Below are 24,245 nucleotides of genomic sequence, written 5' to 3' on the forward strand. Positions count from 1 at the left end.
TGCTTCCAATTACTAATAGCTTCCAAGAAGCAGGGTTAATAGCATGACCTGTAATTAAATGTCATAGCAGATCAGTGTTTTATCAAAGAAATAAAACCTCAAAATGAACTTAGGAAATGTGAAGTTGGATAACAGTGGAAAGAGGTTCTGAAGTGGAAAAAAGTTCTCAGTAAATACTTAACATGAATGGTGAGGAAGGCAAAATTATTTTAGGTGATGGGTGGTGGACAGTAGATGTTTCAGTTATCGGTGCATAACAAATTACCCCCAAAACTCAGTGACTCAAAAGCACCACCATGTTCTTACATATCCTGATTTGGTGGGCCAGGGCTCAGCTGAGTGGTTTGTACTCTACAGTGTATCAAATGAGGTCACTCAGTGACTCAGCTAGTAGTGGAGTTGATCTGGAAGGTTCAAGACACTTCCCTAACATACTTATTAGCACCTTGTAATTTTTTTTAAAAAATGAGGACATATGAAATTTTTCTTCAGGATAGCACTGAATTGCTCTAAAACCAAAAGACCCACACACTTTGTGTGGCACTGAAGGCTCTGGCCTGGTTAAGTGGACTGAATTCATAGTTATTTAGGAAATTCTACTCCCCACCTACCTCCTTCCTTGTCCTGAGGGAGAAGGAGTTGCTAACTAGATTGAAGTGAGCCCAAGAGACTGGGCTCTGTTTCACAAATGAAGAGAGTTACTGTATTAACAGGTCAGAAAACGTGCCATCACTCTTCCGGTTAGGGTGCAGGCCTGTCATCCTTTCTTCCAAAAAAGGTGGGAAACTGGACTTGGGGCTTTCCTGAGCCACACTTTCTCTACTAAAGGTAGGGGGTGATGGGAACATAAGTTGTTCCATCACAACTTAGCTGAGGAGTGATGCAGTCGAGGTGTCTCTTCCAGCTATGAGCTGAGTGGTGCTTTCTTCCTCGGGGCTCTTATGGTTACAACCAGAACTGCAAAGGAGGGACTGGCAAGGCTTAGACACCAAATCCTGACCTTAAATCCCATGCAACATACGGAAATTCTGAGGTCTTGTTCATTAGGTGTTTTCCTGACCTTTTTAAAATGACAGGAAAGAAATATGTTTGTAGTTGTCTATGTGAAAAGAAATGTTTGAAGCTTTGTTCAGTCTCTCATTCCTACACCTACTGCCCCCCCTCACGCCCCATAACTCAGGGAAGTTCAGAAGAGTAACATATTAAAGTACAAACAAGACACATTGTGATTAACTGGACTTTTTCTGTATCTTAAAGTCAGTATACTATCAGTAAGACTTATTTTTTCGTTAAGTGTGTGTGTGCATATATACACACATTTACACACATACACACCAAAATAGCAATGAGATGAGGAGAACAAGTCATAGCTTACTTCTGGAATGTGAAGCTCATTAAAACCTTGGCTAATTTATCTAACAGCTGCCCTTCCAGCCAAATCTGCCACTTCTCCCCACTTCAGCTTCACCACAGGTCATCTCACCTGCCTTGATGTGGAGGGGACCAGGTATCAAAGTGAGATGAAAGGGTACTAAACAACTGGGCCAGTGCCTTCCCCATGCCTTGGTGACCGCAACTGCTGCCCTTTTTACATATTTTACCTTTAGAGAGACTCTTGGTTTTTCCTTTAGTGAAATCTCTATCCTGATTTAATGAAAAATATTTCAAGATGACCCTACAGTTCCTCAGTCTCAAATTCAATGTCATCAATTCCAGTTACCCTCATTTCCACTCCACTTCCGCCAATTGCTATCATTGCCTTAGACTTGTTACTTGAAACTGTTCAAAGGTCAAGATTCTGAACTCTCAGGGTAGGGTACCCCAATCTGTTAGCCTTTTTTTTTTTTTTTTTTAAGATTTTATTTGAGAGCGTGAAATTAAGAGAATGAGTGGAGGAGGGGCAGAGGGAGAAGCAGACTCCCCGCTGAACAGGGAACCTGACACGGGACTCGATCCCAGGACTCTGGGACCATGACCTGAGCCAAAGGCAGACGCTTAACCAACTGAGCCACCCAGGCGCCCCAGCCTTCTTCCTTCTAATCTAACCTTGGCTGCACTTTGGAATTACCTGCGGTGGCTTCAATAATACGGATGCCTGGGCCCCACCCCCAAAGATTGTGAAGTCCTCATCTCAAGCATTGCAGCCACTCTTACTCTCCCAATCCTCCACCCCATCAGGATACATTTTCCTCCCTAACCAATCTGGACCCAATTGGTCAGACATCTCAAAAATTCTCTGTATTCCCCTGGTCTCTCTATTCTCTATTTTTTTCTGTTACTGTCACCTGCGAGGCCCAGCCAGGGAAACACTGTTTCTTATCTGTCCAGATTACTGAGATTTGGGAAACTACCATAAGCTACAGACTCTCAGCTGGACTTTCACTGCTGTTCCACAGTTCTTTTATTCAATTCTGATTACTTTCCACTAAATTCATTCAGTCTGAAAGTCAGCCAGTCACCACAAAATTGAGTCCTATAGATTATTTAAGCACCAGGGTACACCAGTTAAGAAGACATAGCCCCTGAACCCAGATTCACTTACCAATTGGTTTCCCAGTAAGGCAGTGACCCAAGACAGGAGGGCAGAAGAAAGGGAGAAATCAAGCTATTTCTCTCCCTCTGCTTTAGATTGGGTTGGGGCTCAGCCATTTCCCAATCCCCACGAGGCAGCCCTCCACCACTGAATGGCCCAGGCCTCTGGGTTTAGTAACACCATCTCCCAATGACCCTGTGGCACTAAGGGAGATAGAGGTTTCCTACTTTTCCAATCTCTGGGTTGCCCATACTTTCAGCACTTCCATCACCTGCATAACAATTCCCTATATTAAATTCTCTAGAGTGAAGCATTTTTCTGCCTGGACCCAACTGATACATGTCAGCCAAACCAAACTAGCTGATAGGGAGTGTTCAGTCACTGAACACAGTATTAAGTTCTACGCGTGCCAGCCACTCTGCCAGATACAGTGAGTTTTTCCCCTTTTATGTCTTTGTTCATATGGTTAACTCCACCTAAAATATTCCTTGCTGCTTTCCCACCTAACAAAACACTGCTGACCCTTCAAGCTTATAAGAAGCCAGTATTCTGAGCATCCACTCTGTGCAAGGCATGCTGCTGGGGGTCCATCCCAGGCATCAGAACTGACAGTCTGTGTTTCTTCATGAAGTGTTTTATCACATTTTCTCTACTGATGTGTACACTCTCGAAGTCCCATTTGACTGTTTTTTTTTTTTTAAAATTGTATTTAACATCTATGTAGCACTTATTACTAGGCACTGTTCTAAGAACTTACAAATACAGCTGGTTTTTATGTAACTGTTTATGTATGTATGTATGAAACATTATATTCATATATAACGATTTAGGTAACCTTAGGTAAACCTGTGAAGTAGGTGCTACTATTATCCTCATTTTATAAGTGAAGAAATGGAGGCACAGAGAAGTTAAGGAACCTGCCTAAGGTACAGAGCTAGTAAGTATAACTGTCACACTTTCATTTTAACCTTGCACTATGGCTATCTGCATACCTGTTTCCACATCACCAGCAAAAACTGCTGAACTTTTTCCCTTTCTTTACCAGTTACAGAACACATGATTTTTAGCGGGGAATGTGGCTTCCTGGGGAAAAAAAGCTATGATTCTCACCTTCCCATGGGATGTAAATGAAAGCAGTATGTGCAACTTCTGGGAACTGTCCCTCAGAGAAGGGTGAGCTTGAAGTGGGGTTCTGTCCCTTTTTCTTCTTTGCACTAACTAGTATGTTGACCTGATGGCAGGGGAGGAGCAATCTTCTTGGAACATCAGGAAAAAAGCTGCATTTATAAGGTGAAAGAATAAAAAGGAGCCTGGATCTCTCATGAACAAGTAGTTGCCGATGCCTGAACTTTCACATGAGGAAGAACCCTCCACCTTGCCGAATCCATTGGTATTTTGAGTTTCCTGTCACTCATACCAAAGCCAATCCTAATTAATGGGATCATCGATCCATGGCTCCCTGCCCCACACTAGGGTGAACTCTAAGAAAATGCACTCTATCTCACTCACCTTTGTATTTCTTTCCAATGTGGTTCTTTGAACAAAGCTAGTACTCAAAAATATATATCCAATTGAGGACGAATGAGATTACAAAATATTTTTTTTAATGCTGATGCATGTAGAAAGCCCCAGATCAAGGAGGAAGCTGGAATGAAACCACTCCTGGCCTCTGGTCCTGAGAGTCTGGAGCACAGGCAGCAATAAGATGGGCGTGGTCTCCACGCCCTGGGGCAACCCCCTCTTTGTCAGTACCTTCCTGGAATCTTGGGGATGTGAGGCCGAGCTGTAAAAGAGCGCAAAGAAAATAGGTCTTCAAAATGGAACACCTTTAGCTCCCCCTTCACCTTCATGCTTTTATCCCTGCGTTCCTCCTGCCTCAGAAGAGCAGATGTTTTCCCATCATTCCTAGGCTAAGCTTTTCACCTTCCTCCCACAACATCTTTGCATCTTAATTTTCTCATCTGTAAAATGGGGATAATTATTACTTAGTAGGACTTGGGGAATAATTAAATGGCAAGGGATAAATAAATTTGTTGGCATTTAGAAAAATGTTAGAGGTTCTTTTCCTCTTGATTCCCTTCTCTAGAGGCAACTTGCTTCGTCAGTTTTTGGAGAGAATACTTTCTTCTAGTTTTCTTCCTACCTCTCTGGCTGCCTTTTCTTGGACTCTGGAAAAACTCCTTCTTTACCTATCCTTCAAATGTCTGTGCTCTGGGTTTCTCCCTGCACTACCTCTCTAGTTCCAGCCTCCATCATTTTCTTACCTAGGTAACTCCAACTGCCCTGAACTGGTTTCCCAGCTGCCAGGCCTGCACTCTGCCAGCCAGCCATCCACACTACAGCCAGAGCGGGGATAGAAGGCACACATCCAAGCACACTCCTTCCCACCTGAAAGCGATTCAGTGGTTTCCTACTGCCTTTTGGGTAAAGTCCACAGTCCTTAACATGTTGTACAAGACTTTCAGGACACGCTGCCTGCTGGAATCACTACAAAGAGAGATTTTGTTCTGTTTCTCCACATTTTAAACGGGGGGGGGGGGGGGGGCTCCTAAAAAGTATACTTATGGCTGAGATCCAGCATATAGTAAAATGTAAGGAGTCAATAAATGCTGAATGCAATTCAGAAAATCTTCAGTGGATAAGCAGTATCAGAGTGATCTAGGAACAATGTTTTTTTTCCCCTTCATCATTAGTATTGGGTTTTGTTTTCTTTTTTTTTAAACTTGACTTTTTCATTACAAGGATAAGATTGGCTTATTATGAAAAACTTCAAACACTACAATGAGATATAAAGTAAAAAAGGCCTTCCGTCCCTTCATATCACTGCTCCTCCTGCCCCAGCACTGTTAGCTGTATATGCTTCCAGAAAGTTTATATGCACACACAATCATAGTAATGCACGTTATTACTATTAGTAGTAGTAGTATTTAACACAAGTAGAATCGTATTAAACATGCTCATTTTCATATCAGCTTTTTTCATATAATCTTGGATATTTTTCCATAGCAGTATATATACATCTTCCTCATTTTTTAAAGGTCTGCATTGTATTCAATTATATGACTCTACCATACTTTCTTCAAACAGTTATTTTTTTAATTTTTTAATTGAAGCATAGTTGGCATACATTAGTTTCAGGTGTACAACACAGTGATCGACAATTCTATACGTTATGCAGTGCTCACCATGGTAAGTGTAGTTTCCATCTGTCACCATACAGAATTATTACAATATTGACTATATGTGCTATGGTGTACTTTTCATCCCTGTGACTTATTTTATAACTGAAGTTTGTACCTCTTAATTTCCTTTACCTATTTTGCCCATCTCCTACCCCCAGCAACCACCACTTTGTTCTCTGTATTTATGAGTCTGTTTGTTTGTTTTCAAACGGTTTATTATTGATAGAGATCTAGGTTATTTCTAGTTTGTGGCCATTCTAAATAATGCTGCATTTATGGGAGATAAATGTGAATTTTTCTAAATACACAAAAATGCAAAGTATTAGAATACTAAAATAAATATACATCACAACCAAGTAGGATTCACTTCAGAAATGCAAGAAGGGTTAAATATTAGAAAATCTGTTAATATATTGCATAGTATTAACAGATCAAAGGAAAAAACCTCCATAGATTACTGACAACTAGGGATAGTTTCTTAATGTGATAAAGTGTGTGTGTGTGTGTGTGTGTATGCATGCATGCATGTGCGCCAACCCCAAAAGCTAGCATCATGCTTAGTGGAGAAGCAGTCCTATAATGGTTAGAAACAGGACAGCTCAGTCTACTGTCACCATTATCACAAAAATTAACATTTTTCTAGAGATACTAGCAGATGCTATTACAAGAGAAATAATGAGACATAAGAATTAGAAAAAAGATAAAATTATAATTATTTGTGAATGATATATTACCAGAAAACACAACATACTTAACTGAAAAAACTACTTTTCCTTTTAAAAAACTGAGATAATTCACATATCATAAAATTCATCCCTTTAAAAATGTGCAGTACACTGGGTTTTTGTATACGCAGAGTTGTGCAATTATCACCACTCATTCCAGAACACTTCTGTCACTCCCCCAAAATCCCATTAAATACCCACTTCACATTCCCCTTAGCCCCAGCACTTGGCAACAATTAACTTCTGTCTCAGTAGATTTGACTATTTAGGATATTTTATATAAATGGAATCATACAGTATGTGGTCTTTTATGACTGGCTTCTTGGCATAATGTTTTCAAAGTTTATGCATGTTGCAACATGAATCAGTATTTCATTCCTTTTTATTGCTCAATAATAATATTCCATTGTATGGATATACCACATTTTGTTTATCCACTCATCAGCTGATGGGACATTTGGATTGTTTTTACTTTTTATTAAGAATAATGGTACTATGACTGTTGAATCTCAGATCTGTACCTCTGAAACAAATAATGCAATATATGTTAAGAAAAAAAAAAAAGAAGAAGATAGCAGAAGGGGAAGAATGAAGGGGGGGAAATCGGAGGGGTAGACGAACCATGAGAGACGATGGACTCTGAAAAACAAACTGAGGGTTCTAGAGGGGAGGGGGGTGGGAGGATGGGTTAGCCTGGTGATGGGTATTGAGGAGGGCACGTTCTGCATGGAGCACTGGGTGTTATGCACAAACAATGAATCATGGAACACTACATCTAAAACTAATGATGTAATGTATGGGGATTAACATAAAAAATTTTTTTAAAAAAATGCTACTATGAACAATCATGTACAGATTTTTGTGTTAACACAAACATAGTTTTCACTTCTCTTGGGTATATACCTAGGCGTGAAATTGCTGGGTTATATAGTAACTCTGTATAAATTTTTGACTAATTGCCAAACTATTTTCCAAAGAGACTGTACCATTTTACATCCCCACTGGCAATGTATGAGGGTTCTAACTTCTCCACATCCTTGCCAACAATTGTTATTGTCTGTCTTTAAAAAAAAAAAAAAAGATTTTATTTATTTGAGAGAGGGGGAGGGAGCACATACAAAAGTTGGGGGGGAGGGAGGGAGAAACAGACTCCCGGGGGGGTGGGGAGCGGGGAGCTCAACCTGGGCTTTATCCCAGGACCCTGAGATCAGGACCTGAGCCGAAGGCAGATGCTTAACCAACTGAGCCACACAGGTGCCCCTGTCTGTCTTTTTTATTACAGCCATCCTTGTGGATGTGAAGTGGTATCCCATGGTTTAGAACTGAAAAATCATTTTAAATAGTAAAATAGTTCAATTAAGATGTCTGGATATAAATTTATTTTTTAAAATATCAAAAGCCTTCTTATATACAAACCATAATCACTTAGAAAATATAATGGAAGAAAAGATCTCAACATAAAAAACTATCTAGGAATAAAGTTAACAAATAAGTCAAGATATATATAAAGAGAAAACTTTAACATACTTCTGAAGCGCATAGAAAAACTGAATAAATGGAAAAGCATATGTGTTCTTCTTCCCCCCGCTGCTGCTCTTAAATAGGAAGATTCCACAGAGTTAGTTCAATTCTCCCTATATTAATCTATAAAATAACATGACTCCAACACAGATATCTCCTAAGATTAGAACCAGATTAGCTGTAACTAAGGCTCATGTGAAAAGACAATACAGAATTATGGTTTTACCCAAAGACCCAGGCATTCTGGCAAGCCGCTTATTAGCTGTGTATTCCTGGACAAGATACTTAACCCCTCTGTCTCAGATGCCCCTTCTGTGAAAGGGGATACTACCAACCTGGTAGGGTCGTCAGGAGGATTAAATGCCTTAAAATGCATAAATTACTTATAACAGTACCTGGTATATAATAAATGCTAAATAAATGCTAGTTATTAACATTATGTGAGAAAAACAATTCAAGAATAGATGAGGAAAATTAAAAAAAAATACAAAAGTATATTCTGGATGAAATAAAGATTTAAGTACAAAAATAAAACCATATAAAGCACTAAAGTAAAACATGATGAAATTATTTAATAATCTGAGTGCAGTATAACCCCAAACCTGGAAGTCATAAAGGAAAAGACTGATAAATCCTAATATATGAATTTCTGTAAAGCAATGAAATACCACATATGAAATCAAAAGGCAAATACATTAAGAAAGAATAATTGTAACATATTATAAACAAAGGACTGGTTTCCATAATATGTAAAGAACTCCTACAAACCAACAACATAATGACCAATTATACAGTAGAAAAATGAACTCAAGAAAAGATAAATCACAGAAATACAAATTAGTCTACATATGAAAAATGCTCAGCTTTCCCTCATAATAAAAGAATGACACTGCAACTAGAAACCATCTTTCACCATCTGATAACACATAGGCTGTGAGGAAAAGGGCACTCACACACTGCTGGTGAGAGTAAATAGGGCATAATCTCTGTGAGAGCAACATGGCAATATCTATCAAAGAATGCACAAACAAACCTTTGACCCAGCAATCCAACTTCCTAGGAATCTATCCTATAGATATATTTGCACTTGTATACAATAATGTAAGAATGAGCATGTTCACTGAAGCATTGTAAGAGGAAAATACGCCTAAATGTCCAACTATTGGGGACTGTGAAATCATTACAGTACATATATGCACCCTGGAACAAGGCAGCTCCACCTATATTAATAAGTGAAAGAGTAAGTATAGCATACTACCAATCGTGTGTCACCTATATCAACATAAACACAGAGACAATATATGTAAAAATGACATGAGCATAAGATAAATCTGAAAATATTTCCCAGAAACCATTTTCACTAATAGCTTATAGAGAGAACTGCAAGGCTAAGATATAGGAACAACAACGATGCTTACTTTTCTCTGTACCTTTGTTGACAATGTTGGATTTTGTATTTTTTGCAGGAAGTTTGTTACAATGAATTTTGAAAATTCCATTCATTCATTCATTGGTTCCCATTTAGTGAGGAGGAACCCTAATCTCATGCAAACCCATGAGCTGTCAGGGGAAGAGTGACAAGATAGCAGCCCCTGCCTGGAGGGGTTCTGCACTGGACCTCTGCACTGGAATCATGGGGGGGGAGCAGCGCGCATTCTTATCAGAAATGCAGATTCCTGGGCCCCGTCCCCGATCGACTGAATCCGAGTTCCGCAGTGAGGCCCGGAAATCCGCATTTCTGACAGGATCCCACTGGGGATTCTGGGCTGGAAGGGCAGTCAGCCAGCACAGCGCAGGTCAGGGTGTAGGCCTGTTTTCTCATCCTTCTCTCGCCCTCCCTCGCCCCCCCCCCCAGCAGTCACGGTCGCGATCCGGGCAAGGGGGTGTCAGCCCTGGAGCGTGGGGGCAGCTCCTCGGCACACTTTGGGCCGAAACGGCGAGGCCTCGCTTGGCCGCCGCCCGGAGCCGCTCCTAGCAGTTCCCGGGTCAGGCTCCGCTGGGAGCTGGGCCCAGACCCTGAGCCACCGAGCTGAGGAAGCGGAGCGGGGCGGGGGACGAGGGCACCCGCGCAAGCGGCCAGACGTGGAACGGCCGCAGAAGCCGCAGGCAGAAGGAGAAAGGACAAAGGAGGAGAGGCAAGTTCAACCGTGTAGGAAAAAAAGAGGGAGGAGAGAAATGACGGGGTCAGAAAATAAATTACGGGGAGGGAAAAACTGCGACTCCGCCGGGACTCGAACCCGGAACCTTTGAATGTCTTCAGCCTCTAGAAGTCCAATGCGCTATCCATTGCGCCACGGAGCCACCTGTTGGAGTCCTCGCGCATCTGCTGTGTTAAGCCAGAGGCGACGGCCCCGCGCCCTTCCCACCGCCCCCTTAGCCGCCCCCCCGGCTTCCCGTCTGTGTCACCGAGGCCAGGGCATGGCTAGCCTGGGCAGCAGCCACCGAACGCGAGCCGCAGGCGCCCGTGCTCCCCCGGCAGCCGCCTCTCACAAGGTCGACGAGTCCCGCGCGTCCGCCGGGCCCCGATCGGTCGGTCGGTCGGTCTGAGGGCTGCCACAGCCCCGTCTCCGGCCGGCCCAGGACGCGGCCGCGTAGGACCAATCACACCCGCGCTCTTCCTCCCCGGTCCCTTCCTGCCCCGAGCGGCCCCCGCCTACCGGGTCTCTCCGGCGGCCGGTCACGCCCGGCCCGGGCCCGGGCCCCGGTCCCGGCCCCGGCGATGCGGAACCAGGCAGGCCGTTGCGCCGTTTAGCCGGGCCGGTAACGCCGGGCACTTACGTCGCACCTTTTAGCGGCCGATCTCGAACGGCGGCCCCTCCCGGGTGCCGGACTCTTCCCTGGCGGGCCGCGGCGGCGTCTGTGTGCGTGCTTGTGCGTGTTTTATTTGCGCAGGGTTCAGTAAAACGGGGTTTGGGTTGCATTTCGCTCCCCACAGACCCAGAGCCGAATTTCTGAGGTATCCGGGCTCTGGTGGACTGAGGGGGGCGACCCGCCCCGCGCCGCAGCATCCTCTGAGAGCGCATCCAAGTGCCGGGAGCTGCCTCCGCGGCCGCCGTGCACCCGCCCCCAGCCCGCGCGCAGTTGCGTGGGCGGCCCCCGCGAGGGTGGCTGCGCGCGTGGGAGCGCCGGGAGCATGCGTGTGCGGGTGCGTGCGGTTGGAGGGCGCGCGCCCGAGCGCGGCCGCGGGCGTTCCCGGGGGTGGCGGGCGGCGGCCGAGCCCGAGGCTCCTCGGAATGGCGCGGTCGCCAGGAATCAGGTGGGTGACGGGGCGGGGGGTGGAGGGTGGGTTCTTCAGTGCCCCAGTCGTCCCCATCAGCACGGCCCCGAAGCCACTTGAAATAAACAATCTAAGTAAATACTGCGTGGTTGCTATGCGACCGCTGCAGACAAAATCTCTGGCTTCCCGCTCCAATCCGTTTGCGGCTTTCCGAGAGCCGCCCACCTAGAAATTGCGGCGCTACCGCGGTGCGCGCTCTTGCGGTCGGTCCACAGCCCGCTTCCGCACCAAACCAGCGTCAGCCGCGGCCCGCACCGTGGTGCACGCCATTCGTCCCTGCCTAGCATCATCAGGCATCAAAGCAAAGTAGTCTCTGTCAGTGTTCTGAAGAGGGAAAGGGAGCTCCCAGGAAGAATCTAGTGTGGCAGGGATCTTTCCATTCTTATATTTAATCCCACAACAGTGCCATGAGGCAGGTATTATTGTCCCTATAAAGAAGGGACACTGCAGCTAAGAGAGGTTAAATTAATTGTGTAGGGACACCCAGCTAGTAAGTATCAAGAACTGTGAAGAATCTGAGATTTTACCCTCCTTGCAGGCTAACGTGTCAGCTTGTCAGTTTCATGGACGCTGACCGAGCACGCGAGAGAATACTGGGTCAGCAATGAAAGACTTACAGCAAAAGCAATAGCCAGAGTGTCAACATGTTTGTGTTGGTTTTCTGAACCCCAGTTTTCACAGGAATGAAGCAGATGGGCCCAGATGGATGCTTGCTCACAAAATGGGTTGCGTTATAGAAGAGGACTGCTAAACTTGGGGAACCCACCATTATATAGCAAAGAGTGAGCAAGCCTTCTCTTTGTCCCGTGGGGAGACACCCTCATCCCTCAAGTTTGCTCACTGCAAGCACAAACCCAAGAAATGGCCCAAGTGAGCAGGGTCTTGCATTCTTAGCATATGTGGCAGGAGTGTGCAAGGGTGCTAAGGGCCCATGGTAGATTGCCTCTCCAAACAGTAAGTGACAGAAGCCTGATTGCTGCCAGGCCTGTTTCATTCCACTGTATTTTTTTTTTTTTTTTTAAAGATTTTTTTTTTTTGAGAGACAGAGAGAGCGCAAGAGGGGGTAGGGTTAGAGGGAGAAGCAGACTCCCCGCCGAGCAGGGAGCCCGATGTGGGACTCGATCCCGGGACTCCGGGATCATGACCTGAGCCGAAGGCAGTCGCTTAACCAACTGAGCCACCCAGGCGCCCTCATTCCACTGTATTATAAGTAACATTCCTTGACAACAAACATTTTGTGTATAGCATTGTTATGCCCTCTTTAAGATTAATGAAATAAAACACATCTTTGCATACATCAAGGAATTCTCACATATGCAAAATTAGCCCACAAAGTAGAATATTACTTTCAATCATATTTATATAAACAAATCTTTATTGAACTCTGCAATGTACCAGGCACTGGCAGCATCTGTCTTCACTGTTCCTTGGAGTTGAACATAAGGGAACAGGGGAAGAGATGCCTCAGTGGAACCATAAGGAGGGTTTCTGCCTGGGGGTGTTGCAGCCAATTCTCAAATAATCAGTCATTGACATAACTAAGTAACAATTTAGACTCATATATAAAAGTTCTGGGAAGGGGCGGCTGGTGGCTCAGTCGGTTAGGCATCTGCCTTCCGCTCAGGTCATGATCCCAGGGTCCTGGGACCGAGGCCTGCATTGGGCTCCCTGCTCAGCGGGAAGCCTGCTTCTCCCTCTTCCTCTGCCTGCCGCCCCCCCCCCCACTTGTGTGTTCTCTCTCTTTCAAATAGATAAATAAAATCTTTAAAAAAAAAAAAAGACAACTCTGGAAAGGGGGCACTGGGAAAGACACAAAGTGCTAGGGAAAGATGTGTGTGCCCCTAATCCCACTTGATGAATCAAACAAAGAATTTTAGATATTTGATTCCTCTCACTAGTTGAGACCCTGTCCTGTCACGGAAAACATTACCAAGATACAGGGTTAGCAGACAGTGTGGGAAAACGAGGCTTGTGTGACAAACCCTGCTAGCAATCGCGATTGTACTTTTTACCCCCTAAGTCAGAAGCCTGGGAAAAGCCACAGCGGAACAAGCCTACGTGTGTTCTCTGACAATTAGTAAGCGGTTTATAGTGAATCTAGTTGCCATAGGAGGAAAACGATTCAGTAAGTTTTCCTAAACCTTTTCTCACCCTGAGATGAATTTTCTCAGGCGGTACATGCAGTAAACAGCCGCCATTATACAACCTGAACTAAGAATTTCTCAAAAAAAAAAAAAAAAGCAAGAAAATTACCTCTTCCTTCCTGCCGGAAGAGGGAGCCAATGCACGCACTATAACCACCTCCAAGCAGGCTGATCGCCCAGGGGCAGTTGGAGTTTCCTGGACAGCAAAACCCTAAATTAAAAACAACTTCATTTTGGTGTTTTAAAGTTCAAATGCATTGTACACCCTCTGGGAGTTTGCAGTAACACTTTTCATGTTTGTACGGCAGAATTATTTTTAAGTTACTATGTTGTTCTATTTGCAGTGCTTGGTAGCAGCTCCAGCCTGCCCCAGAAGGTCTAGAAATCTATGCTGTTACGTATTTTCACTAGCTTTGCTTTGCTTCAGAGGGAGAAGGTTGTTGATGTTGGTGTATCGGTTTAATTCAATTCAGTGAGTATTTAGGGAGGGTACACTTGGGCCTACTGTGGGAGACTGAGTGAAAGTTTAAGTCACAATCCAAAGAGACTTCAAATTCCTTGGGAGAAATATGACCAGTGAAAATGAAGCAATAAGCAAATAATGCTACACAGCATGTGAAAACCAATGGCAAGGTGTGGTGGGCACTCCTGCCAGTAAAAGGTTTCTGAGTTTGCACTCCCAAGTAATAAGTATGTAGGATTATATTCATTATGAAGCATACCCCAAAAAGAAGTTTTAAAAGGATGAGATTTTTAAAAAAACAAAGATGTGAGATGTGGAGCACAGACTATGGAGTCAGACTCCTGGTGTGCACATCTTGGCTCTGATTCTTACTTGCAAGACGTGCTCCTCAACTTCTCAGAGCGTTCTGTTCCTCCTCTGAAAAATCCCAAAGTTGTGAGGATTACAGGAATTAATCCTTGCAAAGCTTTATCTCAGGCCTGGCACATAGTAAGTGTGTAACAACTGTTTGCTGTTATTATTAGCAAGCAACTCCCAATAAAGAAATCCCACACCCTGCAGGAACAAACCAAAGTTCAGATACAGCATCAGCTAAATTTGTTGCAACCCAAGACCCATTACCCATCTCCCCACCCAGCTTCTACTGGACTGTAGACATCATGTCTGTTCCCAAACCGAACACCCAGCCTCTCAGACCGAAAACTGCAAACATTTACCTTCAGCTTCATGATTTCCTCACAGTTCTGTCCCGGGAACCTTGGGTGGATTATTTTCACGTGTGCTACCGCATGGTTTTCCAAAACAAGGATTTTTTTTTTTTTTTTTTTTGCCAGACAAAATCTCTCAACATTTACATGATGGCCCTTCTCATCCTAAAAAATCTTAGCACTGAGTTCTTAGCCAGACCAATAACCAAACTACATAGGTGGCAAGACAGGAATGAGGAAAGGAAAATAAAATTTTCCAGGATGAAGAAATCTAGACATTAACATAGAAAAGAGGGACAAATCGGCCCTTATAGAAATACTGTTGGGGGTGAGGAGTTGAATGTGTCGAGAGATGAGGTGGGACAGGTAGGATTGAAGCTAGTTGTGGCAAAGTGGCCCGGAGAAGGCTTGATTCAGGATGAAGAATGTGGATTTAATGCTATAGGCAATGGGGAGCGACTAGTTTCTTTGGCATGTGCTTTAGAATGATTAACGTAGGGGGTGATGGGCAGGCTGAGTGGGGTGGGGCCCAAGGGTCAGGGAGACCATTCAATTTCATTGAATTTGTGCTTGGTGTTTTCCTGGGCTTCTTCATCTCTTCAGCAAGCAGTGATTGAGGGCCTACTTGAGATACAAAGAAAGAAGACGTGTGCCTGGTTTACAGCCTAATAGAAATGACTACAGGTACACAAACAACTGTGATGCAAGGTCAAGAGGTCTCCAAGTGAGGTGCAGGCGGTATGGGACTTCAGGGGAGAGAGGGGTCACATCCAGAGAGGGGGAACGAGGGAGGGAGGCTGCATTTGAAAAGACTCTCTAAGCTAGGGCCGGCTTGTGTGAGGTTACTGGCAGGGATGAGCATAGGGCCTGGGGAATGTGAGGAAGAAGACAGGACAGGCTAGGAAAATGCAACATGATCCAGTCCCCAAAGGGAAGGGCTTGAGAAGAGCTGGTTGAAAATCTCAGACTGATAGGCTGGTGTTCAGAATGGGGTCCAGTCACAAAGGGAAACTGGGTAGAAGCGGGTATATCGCGTCTGCGGGAGTTCTGGACCTTTGGCTGGGGTGACTGGGATGCTGAGCAGGCTTCTAAGCAGAGCTCCGGAAGGATGGAGGACCATCCTGTAGGGGGCAGTCACCTTCTGCCTGAAAGAAGGCTGCACAAAGTCCACGCCTGACCTGAGTCTTTTGAGTTTGATCAGGCTTTGAGCCTGCCAACAGCACATTTATTCATTTACGCATTGGGCCAGGCTCTGCACTAATCTCTGCAGACGCCGGTGAGGAAGACAGATGGTGCCCCTGCTCCCATGTACCTTGCAGTCTTGAGCAAAGTCAGACAGGAGAGTGTGGATGGGTAGAGGAAATGGGCTTGACCTGGCAGGAGGGACCTCTGAGAGAGTCAGTGGGGCGAAGATCCCGAAGCACTTCGAATACGAGGCTGTAGGGCTTGAATCCATCAGCCCACATAATTTCCTTCAAGAATATTCCCAAACATTCTTCTGTCTGGAGCAGAGGCTGTGGGGTAGGGAGGACACTTTTTTTGGATTCCTGAAGCACCTTGGAAGCTGTATAATTTTCTGTTTGGTTTTCTGCCTCCTTTCCCAGACTATATATAGGCACCTTGCGGGGAAGGAACCATGCCTTCTCGTGGCTAGCTCGCAGCCGGCTCCTTTAGGCCCTGGCTGAGTCCTCCAGGCCGTAAGGAGGCTCCGCGACCATGTGCCTAGCCTGTCTTCTGCGGTAGACTAGAAGCTCTTGAACACTGGACACCCTGGCTTTCCAGCTCTAGGCAGTTCTCCCCGAGGCGCAGCACAATGCCCTGTCCACAGCGGACACTCCATAAACGCTCCCTGAACAACCATGTGGAAGTAGGAGTTGACCTGCAGTGTCCTAATTCTTTCAGCGACCCAGTTTGGGGGAGCAGGTCTTGAACCTCCCCCCATCTCTTCCTTCCAAGTTCTCAGCAAACAAAGACATTCCCCCACTCCTGGGCCCAACTATGGAAAACCATTTACTGAAGTTTAACTAATTTTAATCCTTTAGCAGTTGAGAGTAACAATGAAGTAATAAATCATGCCAGGCCCCATTCTGAGCCTTCCCTGTGTATGCGAATGGGCCTCACCCTTACAACAACCCTCCAAGAGGCATTGCCCCTGTCCGGATGGGAAGGCAAACACAGGGAGAGCAGCAGGACTGGGCCAGGCCCCTGTCCCCAAATTCACAGTTACTCTGCACTGCAGCCGCTCCATGGAAGGAAATCGGGAGGGAACCAGCAACTGGGGACAGGCTTGTTAGACCAGGGGTCCTGAAACTCTGCTGCACGCTAGAATCCAATGCCCAGGATGTTCCCAAGACCAAGGAAAGCAGAGTTTCTGGGGGTGGGGCCCTGGCATCAGTTGATTCTCATTGGCAGCCAAGTTTAATAACAAATGCTTTCTGCCCATTCCTACCACAGCGGTGACCATGGCCCAGGAGCATCAGCATAGCCTGTGAGCGGGGGAGAAATGCAGGCTCTCGGACCTCCCCCAGACCAGACTTGCTGAATTCAGAATCTGCATTTTTCTTTTCTTTTTTTTTTTTCCTTCAGGGAAGGTGGAGTGGGGGGGTGGGGTTCAGGGAGGCAAATAGGGCTCACAGGGTGCAATATGTGGCTTGGGGTATGTGTGGGGGTAGTTGGGAGGAAGGAAGAGGATGAGCAAGAGTGGGCTGAACCAGAATCTGCATTTTAATAAGATCTGCCAGGTGATTCATTTGCATTAAAGTTTGAGAAGCAGTGGTTTAGGATTTAGGTATTCAAACTCTCATTAGTCCACTTCAGCTTCTGTTATCAGCATTAATTTAAATCCTTGAGCAGATCTCAAAACTACATCAAAAAGCTCAGAATCAGAGGTGCCTGGCTGGATCAGTCGGTGGAGCAGTGGAACATGACTCTTAATCTTGGGGTTGTGAGTTTGGGCCCCATGTTGGGTATAGAGATTACTTAAAAATAAAATCTTAACAAGAAAAAAAAGCTCAGAATCAATCTGATTTATTGGCCCAGGAGTGGGGGCCAATAAATTAGCACAGAGGAAATTATGCCCCTTTACTTCCCACTGTGTAGGGAATTGGGGAAGAAAAGGTACATTGCTAATGATGTCCAGCAGAACCTAGGTCGGGTCCATTCTACAATCCCTCCAGGCTGCCTTTCTCCTGAGTTAGACTGAGGGACAGGGCTTACAACCTCAATTCCATCAGGATGGCACCTTGGCCCTGAAGATGAGTTGAGGAGGAAATCCCTCCAGCCAGAGGTATCCAAGCTTTTAGGGCCTCAGCTGTTTCCCCATGGTATGTCTGTCATAGACCCACAAATGACACCAACAACCCTTTGTCCCAATGAGGTCTTGTTATTTGTCCATTAGATTTCTGACTCTGATTAGAAACATTGTCCATTTTTTAGTTATTTCGCTTGTCGTTGCTTTAAAGATTTATTTATTTGAGAGAGCACACACCCATGGTGGGGGAGGGAAGGAGGAGGGGGCAGAGGGAGAGAGAGAATCTCAAGCAGACTCCCTGCTGAGAGTGGAGCCCAGTGTGGGGCTTGATCTCATGACCCTAACATCATGACTCTGAGATCATGACCTGAGCCAAAACCAAGAGTCAGACGCTTAACTGATTGAACCACTCAGGCGCCCAATTTGTCATTGCTTTAGAATGCCATTTACTTCACCTTGTCTCCACCAAGTTCTCAAAATTGCTTCACAGGGTGTGTAAGAATAAAATTTTTGTAGGCAGGGGTAGTTTTCAGATCCTCATCCACTCCCATCCTGTGGTGGTATAATCTCGTCATTAAACCTACCTGACAGTAGGACAGCCTGGCTCATCTCTGGAGGTCAGTGGGAGGAGGAGGGAGAAAGTCTGAGAAGTGTGACTGAGTGAGGCAACATGGTTTATGGGTTTTGAGACAGTTTATGACCCTGGGAAATTACCTGTCTGAATTTTCACTCCTCAAAAATGGAGAAAATAATTTCTGTTTCACAGGATGGTCATAGGAATTAACTGAGCTTCTAACATACACTCACATGACAGTAAGGGATATAGTAGTTGTCTGTTGCTACATTAATATACACCCCAGACCTTAGCAGCTTAAAACAATAAGAATTTATTACCTCACAGTTTCTGTGGGTCAGGGAGCCTATGCTGAGTGGTTCACACTCAGGGTCTCTTGTGAGGTTGTTTGGGGTTGTAATTTTCTGAAGGTTTGACTGGGGCTAGATGATCTGGTTCCAAGATGACCCACTCCCATGGCTGGTGGCAGGAGGCCTCAGATCCTTGACCTGTCCACAGGGCTGCATCTCCCAGAGTGAGTAATCTAAGAGAGAGAGAGAGAGAGAGAGCAAGGCAGAAACCACATGTCTTTTATGACCTGGCCTCAGAAGTCACATACCATCACTTCTGTTATATTCTATTGGTAACACAGACCAACTCTAATACAGTGTGGGAGGAGACTACACAGTGGTGTGAATATCAGGAGGTAGGAATATTGGGGCCATCTTGGAAGTTGGCTTCCACAGCATCTATAACATTCATTCCTGCCCCTTTTTAACATGACAGCTATATTCTTGTTCCTCTACTTCAATCACCAAAGACTCTGAAAAGGAAGACAGTTGAAATGATTCACCTTTGTTCTTCTCACACTAAATTACTTTGACTAAGCTGGAAGCTTCCACCCTCACATCAGATTTGCAATCATGACTCAGAAATTTGGGACTAGATTTATAATTTCTCCCAGTTCATGTGAAGGACACGGAGACCCACTGGGATGTTCCTTTTTTACTATTCCTTGGTCCTTGCCCACTTCCCCCTTGAAATGATTCTTTCTATGCATTTTATTATATTCTCAAGATGTTTAAAGTAGTCTCAAGCAGTAGCAAATGGCTGGCTGAGTTCCCCTCCTTGTTCTAGAATACTTGCTCTTGAATACAAATGATTTACTCTTGCATCCCTAACGTTGTGATTATAAAACTGTGAATTCATTTGTATAGTGGTGGGGTCACTATGACTTTTTTCTCAGCTCTCCAGTAGCAGACTTGAAATTCCCAGGAAGGAAAGGACTAATAAATATCAAGTTCTTCAACACTAACAAAGAGGAGGCACAAAGAGATATAAAGAGAAGGGCAGCTCTTCCCCTCTGTTTTCCTGGGTAATCCTACTTGGTTGCCAAGGGTTTGTCATTTTTAGGCCTGTGGTAAACAATAATGATAAATTGAAAGACCTCCAGGTATTGTAATAGCAGATTCCATGCCAGAGCCTTGAACATGACGCATGTAGGTGTTGAACAAATGGATGTATGGATGGATGGATGAATTCTTCAGGTACAATATGACCAGGGCTGATACCCCACTGGTAGTGCCTGTGTGGAGTGAGGGCCAGGGTCCATTCCCATTGGCCAAGCCTCCATTCAGCTGGGCTGACACCCATACTACACTGGTCATTACAGATAGCACGTAGTCTGGGACAGTGTGGCTCCATGTTGCAAACTGGGTTACAAAGAAATGTTTAGAACCCAAATGATATGGCCGACTCATAGGACTGGTTAGAACATGATTGGCCGGGAATCCGGAAGGAGCAGGACCTGATAGTCTCAGAGTTGCAATAAGATGGATCTTGGAGCAGGTGTCAGAATTCAAAGTATATCAAATTGAGAATAAAGGAAGATAGCGGTCACTTAAATCTGGGGACAAAACCTGGGAGCAACTGAGGAGTACAAAGGGAGGAGAGATGAGGAACAAGGGCTAGGTGAGCAGAGGCTCACTGTAGTTGACATGAATGGAAAAAAGAGCAAGAGGGAAAAGTATATTAATTAAGTTCAGCTGTAAGTGACAGAAAACCAAAGCAACAGAGGCTTAAATGAACTAGAACTTTATTAAGTTATAGGTAATGAAGTCTGGAAGAGAGCTGTCCACAGCTGGGATGGCAGTTTGGGGATCATCAGGGATCCAGATAACTTTTGTTGCTTCATTGTCCTCAACATGTGACTTCTACCTCATGGTCAAAGATGGCAGTTCAGACTCCAGCCTTCACATCTACAGTCTAGTCAGGAGTACGGGGGAAGGAGTGAGATGAGCATGCCCTCTCCCTTTGAGATAGCATTTCTCAGTCTTGGTACTACGGGCATTTTGGGTCAGATAATTCATTATTGTAGGGGCTATCCTGTGCATTGTTGGATGTTTAGCGGCATCATTGGTCTCTACCCACAAGATGCCAGTGTTTACTTCCTCCTTCTCACGTATGACAGACACACATGTCACCAGACATTGCCAAATATCCCCTGGGGGCACAATCTCTCCAGCTGGAGAACCACTGCTTTCAGTTGACTTTCCGAGGCTGCACCTGATCCCTCTGTTTACATGCCTTTGATCAGAATTTAGTCGCAGAGGCAGCTCAGCGACAAGGAGCTGGGAAATGCAGTCTTTATTCCCGGCAGTCACGTGCCAGCTAAAACTCAGGAGTTCTCTTACTAGAAGGAAGGAGACAAGAGATATGTGAGGTAATGCAAGTGTGAGGACTCAGACAAACTCCGGCTATTTTGTCCCGGTTCCCAGCTCCTACCTCCTGGCTAAGGAGGGAACAGCCGTAAGCAGGAGGTTGTGTGGTCCCACCTACAGCCAATGGCTCTCCAAGGCAGACACTCACCGCAGGGCTGAGCCTTCCGCTGAGAGACGAGCATTGGGTTCTCTCTTACTGCCTTTCAGCAAGCTGTTCGCTGGGGGTAGGAGCGTGTTATAAGACACTGCTTCCTAGTCACCCTGGCTCACCCTTCTGTCCCCCTCTCCTGCTCTCCTCTCTCCCTTTCTTCCCTTTAGATGTGCTTATAAGAGGCCCCGATGTAGAACCAGGAAGCTTAGAGCCCGCCTGGAGGGTAAGTCACTCAACGTCTCTGGCTTCAGTGTCCTCACCAGTAAAACGAGGGGCCGACTAGAGGACCCCTAGAGTCCTCCCTGGCTCTGAAATGCTTTGATTCTCTGAAGTCCACAAGGCTGCAGGGAGTAGCAGAGGAAGCTCCGCTCTGATGAGCAGCATCAAGACAGCCCCTGGCTGGGTCTCTGTCGGCCAGACTTCCCTGCCGCGTCACGTCCCAGCCTGGCAGATGTCACTTAGATTCCCCCCACTGGCACCAGAGAAGCCTGCTTTGGATACCTGGCACACTTGTCTTGCGAAATCTGACCCAATCAAATCATGCCATATGTGCTCATTACAAACCTGTCCTCGCGTCAGTCAGATGGATGTGGTGCTTCCTGGGCTCCCAGCTAAAGGTCGAAATGGCTCTCATGGTGGCACAGCCGGCCTTGAGCGGTGGTTTGGTTTCACTTGTCACATCTCCATGTCCTGTTTAAATTCTGTTTCTCTAGTTAAAGTGTTTTCATTGCTTTATTTATTCAATAAACACTTCTGGAGCACCTGTCACTCTGTGGGGCCCCAGGAATACAAAAAACCAAATGAGACCCTCCCTTTCCGGAGCTGGCCCTGAACAGGGCCTTTCCCAGTGTTCCCTGATCTTTTCCTACCTGACTCTGCAGCCTGTTTCCCTCTCGGCTGCATGTTCTGCTCGGGTTCCTCCTGCCTGGCACACTGGCTCTTTCTCTGTGGAGGTTTTGCTCATGCACCTGCCCAGTGTGAACTGGGACCCCACCCCTCTCTCTCACACACACACACACACACATACATACACACACACATACCTACCTCTCACTCTGGACTTCCTCCTTCTCTAGATTTCAGCTTAAATGTTCTGTCTTTAGGGAGACCATCCCCGACTGTCCCACCCCAAGCCCAGACTAAACACACTCCTGTCATATACTCCCACAGCACCCTGACCCTTCTTTTCTTTTCTTTTCTTTTTTAAGATTTTATTTATTTGAGGGGCCCCTGGGTAGCTCAGTTGTTAAGCGTCTGCCTTCGGCTCAGATCATGATCCCAGGGTCCTGGGATCAAGCCCCGCGTCAGGCTCCCTGCTCGGCAGGAAGCCTGCTTCTCCCTCTCCCACTCCCTCTGTTTGTGTTCCTGCTCTTGCTGTCTCTCTCTCTCTGTCAAATAAATAAAATCTTTAAAATAAAAAAAATTCTTAAAGATTTTATTTATTTGAGATAGAGAGCATGCATGAGTGTGGGGGGAGGGGCAAAGGGAGAAGCAGGCTCCCTACTGACCATGGAGCCTGATGCAGGGCTCAATCTGGGGCTCGATCCCAGGACCCCGAGATCATGACCTGAGCAGATGCTTATCTGACTGAGCCACCCAGGTGCCCCAACCCTCCTTTTCAAAACAGTCACCATCTCATAACTCCTCCTTGAGTCTGCTCCTCCATCACTGGCCTGGGAGCTACCTGGTGGCCCTGGGGAGCCCGGTCTTGCTCTGTCACTGCTGGGCCAATTCCAGGGTGAACGAGGCATGAATGTGTACATGAACAAGCAAAGCTGTGAAGCGTGGAGACGTGGAGACAAATATATCCAGCCAAGCGCTACTCCAAGAATGTGGGCAAGGCTGATGGCCAGTCCAGTAGGAGGGGTCCCAGCCGCTGGGACTGGGGGGGGGATGGTGGGAAGGTCTCACAGGACATTTGTAGCTGGTCTTGAAGGACTAGGAATGGGAAGTGTGAAGAGGAGAGGAAGGAACAGCCCAGGTAGAAGAAAGTACAGGAGTGAAGACAAGAGGTATGGCCCTGGTGTCCCCAGGACCGGCACAGAGGAGCTGAGGGGCAGACACGGAGTGGCCAGCCCTTGGTCCGCCTCCTCGCCGGAGCATGGCAGCTTGTCCTTTCTGCTTGGCCTCTCCCCCTGCCACCACCCACCCCAGACACCTGGCTTAAGTAAGCTGCCAGAGTCTCTGGCTCTGGGGTCCTTCGGGTGGCAGGCCAGTCCAGGCAGCAGACTGCTCCCTCCCTCCCACCGTCCCTTCCTTCCTGCGTTCCTTCCATCACCAAATTCAGCTTATGTTTCCTGAGCTCCTTCTGTGCGTTCAGAGTTAGAGAATTTTCTTTCTTTTTGAAAGCTTTGAAAAATGAATCCAGCACTGGGCTGGAACTGTGGTCGGGGACACCGAGGAAGGCTTGCAAGTGGGCAGACAAGGGCAGAAACAGGCTTCTGGCTGGATCCCAAAATAGGCACAGATTTAGAGAGGCCAGGTTAGCTGAGTTGCCCAGAACAGAAATGGCGCAGAGAGAGCCAAACAAGCCCCCTCGTGTTGCGTGCCCCCTGAATGACTCTCCTTCGCTCCCGGTGGAAGTGCCTGGCCAGTGGCGGCTGCCGCCAAAGCCTGGGCGCTGGGGAGGGAGGGAGGCTGAGCTCAGGAGAGAGAGAGGAGGGCCATCCTGGATCTCCACCAGAAGGGGCGGGCAGAGAAGGCCCAAAGGCTGGGAGCGTGGCCTTGTTTGCTTTCCACAAAAGAAGCATTACTCTCTCCTGCTGCATGACCTCTGGCTCTCTCTCTGAAGAGACCTTGACCTTTAAAAGCCTTGATTGCTTTTCTCTACCGGGGAGGAGCTTAAACCTGCAAACTGCCTTACCTCCCTGCAGGCAGGAAGGAGATTCTGCCAGTGGATGGAGGCTGCTACTTAGCTCCTGAAAGCAGAGCAGAGTGGGCAGGGCAGGACGAGATCTGGAGGCCAGGCTGCCGTGTGTGTGTGTGTGTGTGTGTGTGTGTGTGTGTGTGTGTGTGTGTG

The 24,245-nt window shown here is 46.2% G+C and overlaps 1 protein-coding gene and 1 non-coding gene across 2 annotated transcripts in view; one reads left to right on the forward strand and one right to left on the reverse strand.

Moving 5' to 3' along the window:
• Positions 1-10,177: 10,177 nt before the first annotated feature.
• Positions 10,178-10,262, reverse strand: TRNAR-UCU. Its single transcript is given in 2 exon segments — positions 10,178-10,213; positions 10,226-10,262. It is a non-coding gene; the product is annotated as a tRNA-Arg (tRNA).
• An 893-nt stretch (positions 10,263-11,155) lies between these two features.
• The window catches only part of BCAR3 (BCAR3 adaptor protein, NSP family member), a 239,328-nt gene continuing 226,238 nt past the window's right edge, over positions 11,156-24,245 (forward strand). Inside the window, exon 1 of the mRNA XM_032423373.1 lies at positions 11,156-11,217. The gene's annotated coding sequence lies outside the window, so the exon portion shown is untranslated. The remainder of the gene's footprint in view (positions 11,218-24,245) is intronic.

The sequence above is a fragment of the Phoca vitulina genome, unplaced genomic scaffold (assembly GCF_004348235.1).
Source record: "Phoca vitulina isolate PV1807 unplaced genomic scaffold, GSC_HSeal_1.0 scaffold2, whole genome shotgun sequence".
NCBI classification, from domain to species: Eukaryota; Metazoa; Chordata; class Mammalia; order Carnivora; family Phocidae; genus Phoca; species Phoca vitulina.